This window comes from Salvelinus alpinus, chromosome 14 (genome assembly GCF_045679555.1).
Source record: "Salvelinus alpinus chromosome 14, SLU_Salpinus.1, whole genome shotgun sequence".
Lineage (NCBI taxonomy): Eukaryota > Metazoa > Chordata > Actinopteri > Salmoniformes > Salmonidae > Salvelinus > Salvelinus alpinus.
Window position 1 is genome coordinate 45,387,720 of NC_092099.1, and position 7,138 is coordinate 45,394,857.

Sequence of the window (7,138 nt, forward strand, 5' to 3'; positions counted from 1 at the left end):
GTTCGTTTTGTTCATCAAGCCTACCAGCTTTTTCCCCTTCCTCCTGTCTGTTTCTAGTTCCTGTTTTCTAGTTTTCCCGGTTTTGACTATTCTGCCTGCCCTGACCCTGAGACTGCCTGCCATTCTATACCTTGTCCCACCACACTGGAGTATTTGACCTCTGCCTGCCCTGACCCTGAGAATACCTGCTGTTTTGTACCTTTTGAGACTCTGATCTGGATTACTGACCTCTACCTGCCCTTGACCTGTCTTTTGCCTGCCCCTTGTTCTAGTAATAGACTTTGGTTACTTCGACACTGTCTGCATTTGGATCTTCCCTAAAACATGATATAAACTAGCAAGTCTGTTTGTTTGGTTACCACAGCAACTACTGTATCTGTCACGCCCTGGCCATAGAGAGGCTTTTATTCTCTATTTTGGTTGGGACAGGGTGTGACTAGGGTGGGCATTCTAGTTTCTTTATTTCTATGTTTTCTGTTTCTATGTTTTGGCCGGGCATGGTTCTCAATCAGGGACAGCTGTCTATCATTGTCTCTGATTGGGAAACATACTTAGGCAGCCTGTTTTTCCACCTTAGTTGTGGGTAGTTGTCTTTGTTAGTGGCCTGTATAGCCCTAGTCAGCTTCACGTTCATTTTTTGTTGTTTCGTGTTTTTGTTGGCGACATTCATAATAAAAAGAAATGTGTACGCTTACCACGCTGCACCTTGGTCCGGTCATTTCCACCTTGATGACGATCGTGACAGAACTACCCACCACAAACGTACCAAGCAGCGTGGTAAGGAGGAATGGACATGGGAGGACATCCTGAATGGGAAAGGATCCTGGACGTGGGAGGAGATCCTGGCGGGAAAGGATCGCATGCCCTGGGAGCAGGTGGAAGCAGCGAGGAAAGCGGAGGCAGAGAGTAAAAGGGCCCAGGATTACACAGGGTCACGGCTGGCACGAAAGATCGGGAGGCCACTCCCCCCCCAAAAAATGTGGGGGGGTACACGAGGGGATTGGCTGAGTCAGGTTGGAGACCTGAGCCAACTCCTCGTGCTTACCGTAGGGAGCGCGGTACTGGTCAGGTACCGTGTTATGCGGTGGAGCGCACGGTGTCTCCAGTGCGCGTTCACAGCCCGGTGCGCTACATTCCAGCTCCCCGCATCGGCCGGGCTAGAGTGGGCATTCAGCCAGGACGGATTGTGCCGGCTCAGCGCATCTGGCGGCCAGTGTGTCTCTACGGCCCAGGATATCCTGTGCCGGCTCTGCGCACTGTGTCTCCGGTGCGTCTGCACAGCCCAGTGCATCCTGTGCCAGCGCCCCGCCTTTGCCGGGCGAAGGTCACCATCCAGCCAGGACGGGTTGTGCAGGCTCCACGCTCGAGACCTCCAGTGCGCCTCCACGGCCCAGTGTATCCGGTGCCTGCTCCAAGAACCAGGTCTCCTGTATGTCTCCCCAGCCTGTTGAGTCCTGTGCCTGTTCCCAGAACCAGGCCTCCTGTATGTCTCCCCAGCCTGGTAAGCCCTGTGGCAGCTCCACACACCAGGCTGTACATACGTCTCCTCACTCCAGTGATGATACATGGCACGAAGCCTCCAGTGATGATACATGGCACGAAGCCTCCAGTGATGATCCATGGCACGAAGCCTCCAGTGATGATCCATGGCACGAAGCCTCCAGTGGTGATCCATGGCACGAAGCCTTCAGTGGTGATCCATGGCACGAAGCCTCCAGTGATGATCCATGGCACGAAGCCTCCAGTGATGATCCATTGCACGACGCCTCCAGTGATGATTCATGGCACGAATCCTCCAGTGGTGATCCATGGCACGAAGCCTTCACTGATGATCCATGGCACGAAGCCTCCAGTGGTGATCCATGGCCCGGAGCCTGCAACGAGAATCCATGGCACGAAGCCTGCAATGAGAATCCATGGCACGAAGCCTCCAGTATTGATCCGCGGTCCGGAGCCTGCAGCGACGGTCTCCAGTCCGTAGCCTCCAGCGACGGCCTCCAGTCCGGAGCCTCTAACGACGGGTCTCCAGTCCGGAGCCTCCAACGACGGCCTCCAGTCCAGGGCTTGCAGCGAGGGTCCCCAGTCCGGGACCTGCAGCAAGGGTCCCCAGTCCGGGACCTGCAGCGAGGGTCCCCAGTCCGGGGCCTGCAGCAGAGGGTCCCCAGTCCGGGGCCTGCAGCAGAGGGTCCCCAGTCCGGGGCTTGCAACTAGGGTCCCCAGTCCGGGGCTTGCAGCGAGGGTCCCCAGTCCGGGGCTTGCAGCGAGGGTCCCCAGTGCGGGACCAGCAGCGAGGGTCCCCAGTCCGGGGCCTGCAGCGAGGGTCCCCAGTCCGGGGCCTGCAGCAGAGGGTCCCCAGTCCGGGGCTTGCAGCGAGGGTCCCCAGTGCGGGACCAGCAGCGAGGGTCCCCAGTCCGGGGCCTGCAGCGAGGGTCCCCAGTCCAGAGGTGCCACCAAAGTGGGGGGAGCAGGAGATGGAGCGGGGTCTTCGTCCTGCACCGGAGCCGCCACCAAAGTAGATGCCCACCCGGACCCTCCCATATAGAGTCAGGTTTTGCGGCCGGAGTCCGCACCTTTGGGGGAGGGGGGTACTGTCACGCCCTGGCCATAGAGAGGCTTTTATTCTCTATTTTGGTTGGGCCAGGTTGTGACTAGGGTGGGAATTCTAGTTTCTTTATTTCTATGTTTTCTGTTTCTATGTTTTGGCCGGGTATGGTTCTCAATCAGGGACAGCTGTCTATCGTTGTCTCTGATTGAGAATCATACTTCATCAGCCTGTTTTTCCACCTTAGTTGTGGGTAGTTGTCTGTGTTAGTGGCCTGTATATCCCTAGTCAGCTTCATGTTCGTTTTTTGTTGTTTCGTGTTTTTGTTGGCGACATTCATAATAAAAATAAATAATCCCTCACCACGCCTCACCTTGGTCCGGTCATTTCCACCCTGACGACGATCGTGACAGTATCTATCTAGTAAACTTTCTAGCTACTTCAGTGGGTGTTGAGCACATTTCTACCAAAAATGAACACATTTCTAGTGGCAAAAGTGTTAAATTATAGCCATGGTAGGTCCAAGGGCATTGGAAATCAGGCTTCAGCTGTCATATTTCAACTTGGATGAGAACCCATGGGACTGCAACTGCAGAATATTTTTTCCTAAAAAGATGTCTCGAGACAAGCAGTAACAGACGTCTCAGTGTTTCTGTGAGGTGCTCCAAACCTGAAACTCTGAGAGGGCACTACCTGGGTGCCATAAGCACTTCATTGATCGACAGCATGTGCAGTGATGCACTCCCCCATGTCAGTTCTAGTTTAGCTAACCAAACCATGATTCCTTTGCCAGCATGACATGGCTGTCAGAGCTAAACATTGTCAACAGTGAGGAAACAGAGGGGAGAACCAGACTGCTACTCCTGTTGTGATCATCATATAAACATTGAGTTGTTATTTTACCTGAAATGCACAAGGTCCTCTACTCAGACAATTAATCCACACATAAACCAGTCAACCGAATCGTTTCTAGTCATCTCTCCTCCCAGGCTTTTTCATCTTTGAACTTATATGGTGATTAGCATCTAAACTTTCATAGTATTATCATGACGACCGGCAACAAAGTTCGTATTTCAATCACCCACGTGGGTATAACCAATGAGGAGATGGCACGTGGGTACCTGCTTCTATAAACCATGGAGGAAATGGCAGAGGCAGGACTTGCAGCGCGATCTGTGTCAGAAATAGGAATGACTTCTATTTTAGCCGATGGCAACGCAGACGCTCGTTGACACGCGCGAGCAGTGTGGGTGCAATAATTGAATAACATATATTCCTAAATTTATTTTGCGACGCGAGCGGTGTAGTCAGGGTATTAGCGTTGGGTGAGTAGCTACCGGAATTGTTGTTGAATCCAATGGGTTGCTTTAGAATTAGCTAGCCTAGCATGCTGACAAAAATGGCAGTTTAATTAAAAACAAGCAGTATTTCAATCTTCTCGATTCACTTTTTAGAATTTCAGGATAATTAGGAGTACAACGACATATTCCATCCCTGGATTAGGGTATGTTTTCCTAGCCATATACCTTGCCAGGTTCTGGCTGTCCACATTCCAGCATCGCACTGTTTCGATTCGAGATAAATGAATGAGTGTCAGATCCTTGTGGCTGCTCCTGTGTGCTGGGATACCAATGTCTGATGGCAACTTGGATTCAAACTAACAGTTCCCATACTGGCACCTATCAGGTTGATGCCATAGACCTGCCACCTGCACACTAAACATGAATCTATCTACATGTTACCATACTTGGGTTGCAATTACCATTTATTATCATATATGTTTTCCATAGTGTATGTGATTTAGATCATTTAAAAAAGTATCTGTTATATTTGTCATTGAAACGTATACTTCACTGCATGTTTTGAGGGAGTTTGTTGCAAGTTTTTCTATATTCACTGACCCATAGCAGACATAATAACCACTATCCACCTGGTGGCAGAATGCACCACAACAAACTTACACAGAGAGTCTACTGTCAGCCAGCAGTAACTGTACATACACTAAAGGAGCAAATTATGAAATGTTGATATGGTCCAAAGAAAACATGCTTGAATCAGAAAGAAGCAACTATCTAGTGGTTGTATACAGATAATTCAATGATTCCCTGCTTGACATCTCTGCCTGTCACACCTCCAACAGGTGCCTGTAGACACCATTTGTCCTGACAGGTAGCCTCGTGGTTATTGTTGGGCCAGTACCTGAAAGGTTGCTGGATCAAATCCTGAGCTGACAAGGTTAAAAATCTGTTCTTCTGAACAAGGCATTTAACCCACTGTTCCCCAGTAGGCTGTCATCGTAAATAAGAATTTGTTCTTAACTGACTTGGCTAGTTAAATCGACCAGCTACACAGGGTCATTAGCTGAGAACCACCTCTCCTCATTCACTCCCTGTGCCATTATACCTCCTGGTGGTGGAGCAGGGGCTTGCCACCCTCTGCAGCTGGCCTTCCTTCAGATGTTAGATATTTGTTCTCACCTCCTGTCCTTCCTCTTTACAATAAACAAGCAAATAATGAAATGGTCAAAAGAAAGCATGCTTTGAGTCAGAAAGAAGCGATCATCTGGTCTGCACTCCAACTGGTTCTATCCCATTAATACAGAAAAACATAGGAGGCAAAAATGGATTTAAAGAGATATTAAAATATTTATTACAACATCTTATCCATTTATAACACTTTATTCACAACCTAAGTTCTCCTGAGCTAAGGAATGCCTTACCACAGATGCTACATACCTTTCACAAGTTTACTGCCAACACAATTTCACACACCTTTTAATCAGTTAAGCAGAGGTAAAACAATGGACAAAATATTTTATAAAATTAGGACCATTTAGTTTACAACTCAAGGTGAAACATGTTCAATGTTACTTCTTGACTGAGACATTATTTAATAACAGTTTAATTCTCTTAAAAAATAATGATTTAATCATGCAGAGAGAGCACACAACAGTGAGAGTACTTTAAATGAGGAACAGATGAAACCTGCTCCTGTGTGGCTCAGTTGGTAGAGCGTAGTGCTTGCAACGTAGAGTACTGATCTGGATTACTGACCAGTATGAAGAAAAACAAAAATGTATTCACAACTGTCAGTTGCTCTGGATAAGAGTGTCAGATAAATGACTAAAACCTGAATAAAGTTCACTTCAAAACTACACAGTATTAAGCCAATACTTGAGAGCAGGCCATTTGATTTAAAATAATTGTGTCACTATGCCTAAAAGCAGTATTAGTAAGTAAATTATTAACTTAAAAACATACATCCTGGATTCCTCGTTAAGTTTCTGGCGTGGCGGTATGTGGTTCAATGTTTTTAAAGGTACTGTACAACAACAGACGAGCAGGCCAATAAAAGGTTGATCTTTCATTGATCATTTTTAATTCTTATTAGGATAAAAGATTAAAACTATTCGATAAAAATAAAATAAAAATCATATCTGGAAAGGTAATAATGTTATTTATAATGTTTCCTAAAAGTGTCATGTTCTGTTCTCAAGGAGTAACTGTAATATTTCCCAAGAGTGTTCAGGGTCGAACATGAAAGCAATAGACTGTCACTTCGTAAGTAGAAACATTACTCAGAAGCATGATATCTCTATACCAAGCAATTATGTACATTGAAACGCCCTGTGTGATAAATAACTGTAATGGCACATGGTTAAGTCAACATCAACATGTTTGTGTAATGTAAAATGTACTGCATTCCTACAATCACTGCTTCATGGAACAATCAGACAACAGATGGAATGTTGGTTAAAGAATATACACAGAATTCTACCCAAGCTCCCCCCGAAGAAGACTATTTTACAAGTGGAGGAATCTCTGAACATTCAAACCACATTATGCTACCGGCAGATGCAGCGAACTTACTCACAAAAAAAAGTTGCCTGTTCAGATCTAATCAAATCACTGAAGTTTTGTAATGAGACAGGTATTTCAAATCCACCTCTTAACACTGCCAGTACTTTGCATGAACAGTCAAACACTACAAAACGTAAACCCTAATCTTTCATTATGTGCAAAATGGAAAAGGCAAAACAATAAAAGTTTCTTACGTCTCTTCATAAAGATACTTATAAAGGGACATTAAAAACCAAATACATTCCAGGCGAGCCACAATACACTTTTGGTAAAGTCTCATTGACATTGCACTGATTGAGTCATTACAACTTCATAGGTCGCAGAGGTCCAAAACAAAAAGTATGGGTATACAGTCAATAAATTAAATAAATACAAGAGAATTAGACAATCAGTTCCATTTTCAACAACAATTTCCTAAAATGATTTGTTCTCTCGCATATTTACCAATTTTCCACAAACTATCATGTTGTGCTTTTCAGGAACGTTGCATTTCAAGAAAATCAAAAGACAGGAAAAGGCGCAACGCTCGCTCACCATTAAAAATCCATTGTTTTATAAGACAAGTTTTAAAAGTCAAAAGAAACAGAAAGGAAACAGTATAGTCCAAACTGAAGCGGGGTGAGAGTTCCTTTCCCCAGTGAGGGTGGGCTTGATCAGCTTCCCGAGGGCTGAGTCTGTGTGGTGAACAGGGCAGCACCCCCCTGTGGCTGGTCTTCCTCTGTGCACTGGGCTGCTC